Source organism: Anomaloglossus baeobatrachus, unplaced genomic scaffold (genome assembly GCF_048569485.1).
Source record: "Anomaloglossus baeobatrachus isolate aAnoBae1 unplaced genomic scaffold, aAnoBae1.hap1 Scaffold_656, whole genome shotgun sequence".
NCBI lineage: Eukaryota > Metazoa > Chordata > Amphibia > Anura > Aromobatidae > Anomaloglossus > Anomaloglossus baeobatrachus.
In genome coordinates this window covers 20,465-31,095 of record NW_027445026.1, presented here as the reverse complement: position 1 = coordinate 31,095, position 10,631 = coordinate 20,465, and the positions used below count along the sequence as shown (strand labels likewise).

Here is a 10,631-nt window from a genome sequence, read left to right as displayed (position 1 = left end):
CATTGTGGGGTATATATAATATATTATAGAGCTGGGAAGGATCATTCTAAGCAGTGAGCTGTTCCAGTATTTGTAGGAAAATACCCAGTAGAAGCATCAAACACAGCACCAATACCTCCCATCAGTATTCCACCACAGTGCCATGTAACCCATGCCCTACACTCCCATCTACACCAATACTATACAGGCACAAACTAGTATATCTGACTAAAAGCCCCCAAAATATGAAGAACGGCCTATAGTTGAGTGTGGATATAAAATCTATGTGAGCAGAGCTAGAATAGAAATCACTGATCGCATTGAAGTCATTCTGACCATAAATCACCATGATATCAAGGTGAGGAGTTGTGTGTTACTGCTGGGAGGAAAGGGTTAACAGTGGAATATTAAGGTGCATTTCTGTGTGCAGTGTTACTAGTCAATGTAACAATTCAGTATGAGCTGCTCTTGGTGCTGGGGGAGGGAGATGCTCTCCTGAGCAAGATAGATGGGGAATGAACATGATATCTATATAGTGTAAGGCAGGGGGTCTCAAACCAGGTGATCATGTCTGATCAACTGGTTACATTATGTCTGATTACCTTGTCTAACAGTTTTTTCTCCCCTTTCTTTACCTTCCAGGTTCCCATAGTCACGTGAAATATCCCTGTTGCACTTGATTACGGCTCACTATTCACTATAGGATGTCTTATATCTAACATCACACTCTCACCCATCAGCACTCTATAGGTTTGTATAAGGTATGCGCTTACACATCCGGTCCTCCATAGGTATTTCCACTTATGTAACACTATCCCTATGATCACTCATAACTCATACCCTTGTAGTCAATTACAGCCTCCTCTCTCCCCCCCTCCCCTTCTCCCTTTCCATCTATAATTTTGCCAGTACAATATTAGTTTACATTAGGCACACACTCACATATTCCTTTCCTTAGTGATTTATTGTAATTCACATTCACATACAATTCTCTATGCCTGCCCCATTACTACATTCATACCTACTTGACCCTATCCTGATACCCCTTGTCTCACCTTGTTGGTCCCTACACCTGTTATCATGTCCTTTCCTGTGTCTGTCTTGTCACACAACACATTTTAGCATATAACTTGTGCTCCTTATTACCTGTCCTGCCTATTAGAATTATGTCCATTATGTCCATGCATGGCCCAATGAATCAAGTCTGTACTTCATATTCATGGTTTAAGCCTTTGGGTTCCAATGTGCCCAGAGTATATATCCAGAAAGATTCCCTTTCTTTGAGCTTCCTAATTCTATTGCCTCCTCTGCGTATGGCTTGGACATGTTCGATGACTTGGAATGTTAATTGGATCACTGTGTGATTATGCGTCACAAAATGGTGTGGGACTGGTAATAGAATCTGCTTACAATGTATTGTTGACTTGTGTTTAGCTCAAAGAAAGAGAATCTTTCTGGATATGTACTCTGGGCACATTAGAACCCAAGGGCTTAAACCGTGAATATGAAGTAAAGACTTCATTCATTGGGCCGTGCACCATGTCACCAAGTGTCCAATTGCATTGTCCAATGGCTCACAATGGTTATGCGTTTTCATTGGATGGATAATCGAAGCCATGTTTTTTTCCTTTCTGTTGGGTTTGTTGTGTGAGTAGCCTATAGGATTAAGTTGGTTACCGCAGGCAGTGGATTTAACTTCCTGTCTTTGGTCCAGTGGTAGATGGATTGTCTGGTCTATGAGCTGTTATTGGTTTGAATGCAGGTGAATGCCCATGGGCTGCTTATGACTGTGTAAAATAGTATTGATTCATGATGGATTTCAGACTACATGTAGATATCTTCAGTCTTTCTATCCACATCATTTAAATGAACATTATCCATGCAGCTTGAAATCCATCCAATAAGAGAAGCAACCTTGTACAACCAATCTGATAAGGGCACAGTATATCCTAAGGGAAGGTTATGGCGGATGCAGGAAGATGCGCACTACACCCTACCATGCTCAAACCAATGGTTATCAACCTGCTCAGGACTTTACCCCATATTCCAGATGTGGCCTTACAAGTGATTTATAGAGGGTTAACAATACGTTGGGATCACCGGATCTAATCTCCCTTTTTATACACCCTAAAATCTTGTTTGCTTTAGAATAAACAATAACATCATAAAGGTATAAGATGACGCCATTATTAGCGTCACCATACCGCTACTCTGCCTTCTAAAACGGTCTCTGCTCAAAACCAAACATGATGCATTGCAGGCGGAGCGCGATGAGTTGCAGCAAGAAACAGTAGTGGGTGTGGGTGATAACACACAGCCCAGCCTCGTCTCATCACAACGTGCAGTGGAGGACTATGACGAGGAGGAGGATGAAGACATGGAGCAAATCTCCGGCCAAATTGAGGATATGACATGCACACCAGTCATATCCTCGGTTCAGCGTGGCTGGCCAGAGGACAGGGTAGATGAGGAGGAGGAGGAGGAGGAGGAGGACAGCATGTTCAGTCAACGTGTTGGTCAGGCTACTGAAGTCCTGGCTGTTAAGAGTCTGGCGCACATGGCTGACTTTATGGTAAGCTGCCTGTCTCGTGACCCTCGCGTTAAGAACATCTTGGCCGACAATCATTACTGGTTGGTAACACTGTTAGACCCACGCTACAAGGAGAACTTTATGTCTCTTATTCCCGAGGCGGAGAGGTCAACCAAAATGCAGCAGTTCCGGAAGGCCATAGTCACGGAAGTAGGCAAAGCATTCCCCTCACAAAACGCTAGCGGCATAGGTCAGGAATCAGTGGACAACCAAGGCGTACAGCCGAGAGAGGCACAAGTCCAATCCGCCAGAGGTAGGGGAACAGTCTTTAAGATGTGGGACAGTTTTCTCAGCCCCTCACGTACCACAGCCCCTGAGGTGCGGGGTAGTGCCACAAGAAATCCTAAGTTTGCCCAGATGCTCAAGGAGTACCTTGCAGATCGAACAACTGTACTCCGACATTCCTCTGTGCCTTACAATTATTGGGTATCCAAGGTGGACACGTGGCATGAATTGGCTCTCTACGCCTTGGAAGTCCTGGCCTGCCCTGCCGCTAGCGTTTTGTCAGAGCGTGTTTTTAGTGCCGCAGGTGGAATCATTACAGATAAACGCACCCGCCTGTCAACTGAAAATGCTGACAGGCTGACTCTGATCAAGATGAACAAGGGTTGGATTGGGCCAGACTTCACCACACCACCAGCAAATGAGAGCGGAATTTAAAGTTTGTAACGGGAATTTGCCATGTACCTCCAGTCACCCATGGGTACACACTTCTGGACTTTGGATAATCGCTGGACTGCTCCTCCTTCTCCTCATGCGCCACCATGATGACCGTTACAAGAGTTAGGCCTTTGTTTCAGGTATACCCCCAGTGGTAAATTTTTTCGCCCATTCTTTGCAGAATGGACATTACAACGACAGGAGACCCGCTCCTTTGCAATGGGAACAATGTTTTGAGGCCCTCATGCACGTCTCTATGCAGGGACAACGTGGAGCCTCCCAATTTTTGGCTGCCCTGCCAAAGGGCTATACTATAATACACCCACTTCCTGACAATGGACACTTAATGTTTTGAGGCCCTCATGCACGTCTCTATCCAGGGACAACGTGGAGCCTCCCAATTTTTGGCTGCCCTGCCAAAGGGCTATACTACAAAAGACCCACTTCCTGACAATGGACACTTAATGTTTTGAGGCCCTCATGCACGTCTCTATCCAGGGACAACGTGGAGCCTCCCAATTTTTGGCTGCCCTGCCTAAGGGCTATACTATAATACACCCACTTCCTGACAATGGACACTTAATGTTTTGAGGCCCTCATGCACGTCTCTATCCAGGGACAACGTGGAGCCTCCCAATTTTTGGCTGCCCTGCCAAAGGGCTATACTATAATACACCCACTTCCTGACAATGGACACTTAATGTTTTGAGGCCCTCATGCACGTCTCTATCCAGGGACAACGTGGAGCCTCCCAATTTTTGGCTGCCCTGCCAAAGGGCTATACTACAAAAGACCCACTTCCTTCCAATGGGCACTTCAGGTTTACAGGCCCTCATGCACGTCTCTATCCAGGGACAACGTGGAGCCTCCCAATTTTTGGCTGCCCTGCCTAAGGGCTATACTATAATACACCCACTTCCTGACAATGGACACTTAATGTTTTGAGGCCCTCATGCATGTCTCTATCCAGGGACAACGTGGAGCCTCCCAATTTTTGGCTGCCCTGCCAAAGGGCTATACTACAAAAGACCCACTTCCTTCCAATGGGCACTTCAGGTTTACAGGCCCTCATGCACGTCTCTATCCAGGGACAACGTGGAGCCTCCCAATTTTTGGCTGCCCTGCCAAAGGGCTATACTACAAAAGACCCACTTCCTTCCAATGGGCACTTCAGGTTTACAGGCCCTCATGCACGTCTCTATCCAGGGACAACGTGGAGCCTCCCAATTTTTGGCTGCCCTGCCTAAGGGCTATATTATAATACACCCACTTCCTGACACTGGACACTTAATGTTTTGAGGCCCTCATGCACGTCTCTATCCAGGGACAACGTGGAGCCTCCCAATTTTTGGCTGCCCTGCCTAAGGGCTATACTACAATAGACCCACTTCCTTACAATGGGCACTTCAGGTTTACAGGCCATCATGCACGTCTGTATGCAGGGGCATTGGTGAACCTCACAATTTTGGACTGCCCTGGCAAAGGAAAATACTACAAAGACTCAGTTCCTCAAAATGGGCACATTAGACTCAGAGGCCTTTATGTACGTCTCTTCTCAGGGACATCGGAGTGCCACACAATGTTTTACGTAAAATCTTTCATGTATTGATCTCAAAAAGTAACATACATTAGCTCTATCTCACTATTGGGTATGTGCCCTTAACATTTCCGCTATGAAAAATCATTTTGGTGTCATTTTGGAAGGTTTTCTGGTGAGTCCGTAAAAATGGCGTAAAACGCGGACAAAATTATTCAAAGCTGTGACTTTTGAGTGATAAATGCTTCAAGGGGTCTTCCCCATGCTGTTGCCATGTCATTTGAGCACTCTTCGGAGACTTTTGTGCCATTTTTAGGGTTTCTACATGCTGCCAGTGGTCATTTCACAAAAATACTCGGGTCTCCCATAGGATAACATTGGGCTCGGTGCTCGGGCCGAGTACACGAGTATCTTGGGAGGCTCGGCCCAAGCTTCGAGCACCCGAGCTTTTTAGTACTCGCTCATCACTACTAATAAACCTAAAAAATAAAAATAAATTGAATAAAAATCATGAATGTTGTGTTATAACAGGAAATTCGGTGTAAGAATGAATATCCGGGATGAGAGTTCAGCGAATGAGTTATAGAAATTGTTACAAAAAGGAGTGTGTACGGTTTATGCGTAAATTTTCAGAATGCGTACATGAAAATTATATGTATGTGAGAATGTCCCCCATGCTTTGTAAAAAGTTATTTATGAAAATGTAAATAAAATATATAAAAATGCCTAATTATTTATAATTTATGAGAAAGATATATATGTATGGAAGAATGTTATAAGGTGTCCAAGAACCATAAAGAAAAAGGGTGCATATATAATGTTAGAGGTCTAGAGTTCCACCAGGCTATATCACCCCTAAAGAAATAGAAAGAAGACCTTACTACCTGTGTACCCCAAAAAAAGCTATATTTCTTAGCCAGGATTATGGTGGAGATATGCACAAGTGAAATAAGAATATAAAGTAATACAATAAGATTATAAAACCAATATGTGTGCATTCATGCACCACCCGGTACGCTACCCTTGCCAAATTGCTCACTCTAGATCCCCACACGATCCATGAAGCCGTTCCCCCGGTCACACCGCCTGCTGCCGGTTCCCACTCATCCCTGGGGGAGTTAGGCGAGTGGTATCGAGAGCTACATGTCGGCACTGATGATACCCCCATACACCACAAGGAAGGGGTATACCGGGTGGTACAGGAGTATGAGCGGGTTTTTAGCAAGCACCCTCTAGATTTTGGGCAGATTAAAGGGGTTCAACACCACATCCCTACCGGTACATACTCCCCTATTAAAGAGAGATACAGGCCTATTCCCCCTGCGCACTACCAATGCGCCAAAGACATATTGAGGAACATGAAGGAGGCAGGGGTTATTAGGGACAGCTGTAGTCCCTGGGCCGCTCCGTTGGTGCTGGTTAAGAAGAAGGATGGCACCATGCGGATGTGTGTGGATTACCGGAAGATTAACCAGATAACGCATAAGGATGCTTACCCTCTGCCCCGCATCAAAGAGTCCCTGGCCTCGCTGAGAACCGCTAACTACTTCTCCACCCTTGACCTCACCAGCGGGTACTGGCAGGTGGCCGTGGCACCGGAAGACCGAGAGAAGACTGCCTATGGGACCGTTTTGCTGTACTTGGATGATGTGATTGTGTACTCACAGACGTATGAAGCCCACCTGGAGCACCTAGCCGAGGTGTTCGCGTCCCTTGCCAAGTATGGGATGAAGTTGAAGCCCTCAAAGTGTCATCTGCTGAAACCCAGAGTGCAGTACCTAGGACATGTGGTTGGTGCGGAAGGTGTCGCCCCCAACCCCGAGAAGATCACCGCCATCCAAGACTGGCCGAGACCGACCACAGTGAGGGAAGTGAGGCAGTTTCTGGGCCTGGTGGGATATTACCGTCGCTTCATTAAGGGGTACACAAAGATGGCTGCCCCCATGCAAGACCTCCTCGTAGGACAGACCAAGGGTGGTAGATCCCTAGTAGCCCCATTGGTGTGGGAAGAAAAGCATGAGGAATCCTTCCGCCAGCTGAGAACAGCCCTGACCGGAGAGGAAATCCTAGCGTACCCTGACTACAGCCGCCCATTCATCCTCTACACCGACGCCAGCAATGTGGGCTTGGGGGCTGTTCTATCCCAGGTCCAAGACAGAAGGGAAAAGGTAATAGCTTATGCTAGCCGAAAACTCCGACCGACTGAGAGGAACCCTGAGAACTACATCTCCTTCAAGCTTGAGCTCTTGGCACTGGTGTGGGCTATCACCGAGCGGTTCCGCCATTACCTGGCAGCAGCCAAATTCACCGCGTACACAGACAATAACCTGCTGACCCATCTAGATATGGCCAAGCTGGGCGCGTTGGAGCAGCGGTGGGTGACCAGGTTAGCCAACTACGATTTCACCATCAAGTACCGGGCCGGCCGTACCAACGTCAATGCCAATGCACTCTCCCGGATGCCCCACCTGTCGGAAGAGGGGCCAGAGGATGATGACCTCGAAGAGATCGAGTTGCCTGCATTTCACCGGCCATTCACTGAGAAGGTGCACGTCTACCAACAACGGGTGAACCTGGATCCGCTGCCCCGACAGGACTGGCAGGAAGCTCAGGACCAGGCACCTGCTGTCCGCCTGGTCAAGACTCTAGTGGAACAGGGTTCTGCTGGGATAGACCCTGCTGCCCCTGCCGAAGCCCAACATCTGTGGCAAGAACGGACCCGGCTATACCTACACCAGGGGAAGTTGTATCGCGAGCTGATTAATCCAAAGACTCACGAGAAGATCCGCCAGCTGGTGATTCCCCAGGCTAACGTGCCCACCGTCCTGCAAGCATACCATGATGGTGCAGTGCACTTCGGGTGGAAGAAGCTAGAGATGTTGTTAAGAGAGCGGTTCTATTGGAGTGGAATGCGGGAATCTGTGGAGGCCTGGTGCCGAGAATGTGGCCCTTGCGCATTGAGAAGGAAGGACGAGGCCAGCCAGAAGGCACCCCTACACCCGATCATTACACACCAACCGCTGGAGCTGGTTGCCCTTGACCATGTAAAGCTCACCCCCAGCCGAAGTGGGTACACCTACGCTCTGACCATCGTAGACCACTACTCGAGGTTCCTGGTGGTTGTCCCAGTTAAGGACTTAACCGGCCGCACCGCTGCTAAGGCTTTCCAGGCTTATTTCTGTTGACCGCATTGGTACCCGGAGAGGGTGCTTACCGACCAGGAGAGGCTGATTTGGGAGGATGGGCCTGGAGGAAAGGGATGGCCTAGGCCCGCCACTACCGTAACCGGTGGCGATCCTCCGGGGGTTCAGGGGTCCCCTTGGACGTGGGCCCCCTGAAAGAGACAGAACCCGCTCGGGCAACTTGGTGCTGGACTGGGGTCAAGGGGTGCTGCCCGCTTCTTAGGGGCAGCATCAGGGCCAGGTTGTTTGGGTGGGAGAAGAGCGGAAGCTGTACCGTTGTAAAATGTTTATGATGCTTTTACATGTTTTACCGTTTTATTCTTTTTCAGTTGTGAAAATAAAACCGGTGATGGACGGGCAGCCCGCGGACGGTCTGCATTTTGCTATAGGGGAATGTGGCGCCCTGGACAAGCCAGGTCGTCACAGGTACTACACCAACACACTCTACACTCCGGCTAGGCACACCGAAGCTAAACACAAATCCTAGTTGCCTTCCTCCAGGGGCTGATGTCCACACCAGGGGGTGGGCCAGGCGGTTGATCCCACCCACCGAGGAGTTCACAGTCCTGGAGGCGGGAAAAGGAGTCAGATTAGAGATCAGTTTTGGAGTTAGAGAAGTGAAGAGGAGAGGAGACTGACCGTGTCCGGGTGTGTGGCCCGGGCACTCAGCAAGGTTGGCAGACGGTGGTGACCTTCTGCAGGAGAGGCTGATTGGAGTGAACCGTACGGACCGGGGATGGGCGGTGGCCCGCCGGTACCAGATCGGGGAGTGAAGAGAAGCCAGCACCATCCGGCAGGGCCTACGGACCCCGACCAGGCTAGGAGTCGCCGTAAAACCGGTCAAATCCGTTAGCGACAGGAACCTCCAGGGTTTCCCAGCAGTCAAGACCCGATTGAAGGCAACAGCTCACACCGTAGAGGGAAGCACAGTCACCGCCAAGGCTACAGTTCCCAGGGCCAGAGCCTGCGGGCAAAAGGGGCTCCCTCAGCATCCATCCAAGCTGGGGAGCGGGTTACCGGTGGGAAGCCCGCTAGATTTTGGGGGAATAAAAGGGGTCCAACACCACATCCCCACAGGTGCACACCCACCCATCAAAGAGAGCTATAAGCCAATACCACCTTCACATTGCCAGTGTACCAAGGACATGTTGAGCAACATGAAGGCGGCTGGGGTTATCCGTGACAGTTGTAGCCTTTGGGCAGCTCTGTTGATCCTGTTAAAAAAGAAGGACGGCACCACTCCCCGTATTGAGGAATTGCTAGCTGCATTGAGAACTGCAAATTATTTTTCTACCCTTGATCTCACTAGTCACTATTGGCAAGTGTCCGTTGCTGAGGCAGACCGGGAGAAGACCGCCTTCGCCACCCCTATGGGTCTCTGCGAGTTCAAAAGCATGCCCTTCGAGCTGTGCAATGCGCCAGGAACCTTCCAGAGGCTGATGGAATGCTGCTTGGGACAAGATTTTAGGGTGTATAAAAAGGGAGATTAGATCCCGTGATCCCAACGTATTGTTACACCTCTATAAATCACTTGTAAGGCTACATCTGGAATATGGGAACCAGTTTTGGGCTCCACATTTTAAAAAGGACATTCAGAAGTTAGAGTCAGTTCAAAGGTGGGCAACTAGACTACTACAAGGAATGGAAGGCCTCCCATATGATGACAAGTTGAAAAAGTTATTAAGTGATTATTGGCTGCAATGGGGCTTTCTGGCTGGTGCCAGCCTCTCTTCTTAGCACACAGGAACCACAATCCCTACACCATGCTTCAATGGATTCTCTCATCCCAGCCCAGTAAAACTACATATTTTACACAGTCATAAGCAGCCAAAAGGGATCTATTCTATTCAATTGCAAATGATCTAGATAAGACTGAGAATAAGATACTGCACGGGACATAGCAGAGTTGGTCAAGTTGAGTGGAGATGAGTTTGCTATTTGGCACAGCTTTTTGCATCAATAAAGCAAGTAAAAGGTGTGAAAGATAAAAAAAAGGGTGAAAGTGTGAAAAGTGAATTGGCCAAATTGAGGTGCATATAAAGTTTTTGCTTTCTTTCAATTCACTAATGGGGCTCATTTGAATCAGGTGAATTGAGTTCTGCTTTTGGAAACTGGGTTAAGAAGGGGTGCACCGGTCCTGGAGGTACTGCAATACCAGGTCAATGCGTGGAGTGGACAGAGCAAGATTTTTTCCATCTCCTTGTTCTAAAAATCCATTTAATATATGGTCCCCAGAGAGGGGACGTATCAGATATTAAACTGATAAGAACAGATTTAATTTTTTTTTTTTTCTGTTTATCAGTAGGACTTCAAAATAACAAAGGTGATCGCCTCCCGTTGCCTGGGAACCGTCCAGGCACAAGAGGGCTATGTGTCACCAGAAGGCGCACACACTTCCTCAAGGCCGGCAGACGTGCAATCCCAGGCACCTTCCAGTACCGACCAAGGTAGCGTCCTCCGAAACTACACTTGATCTTAGCCAAAAGGCCGAGAAGCTATAACCCGAATTGGTTACGGCCTTGAGTGGCACCCTGGCCTATACCGGACACATCTTAGGGAGAGGGAGACAAACCCACGCCTACAGAAGACATTTTGTCACCCAAGCCAACCCTTGAAAAGGCTGTTTTGCAGAGCAAAAACAAGAAGAATGGTGCTTTTTGCAGCCGCCGCCCACTGCAATGAA

General features: G+C 48.4%; 1 pseudogene; it reads right to left on the bottom strand.

The window, feature by feature from the left end:
* Window positions 1–10,069: 10,069 nt before the first annotated feature.
* LOC142286394 (U2 spliceosomal RNA) lies at window positions 10,070–10,276 on the bottom strand (annotated as a pseudogene).
* Window positions 10,277–10,631: the final 355 nt, after the last annotated feature.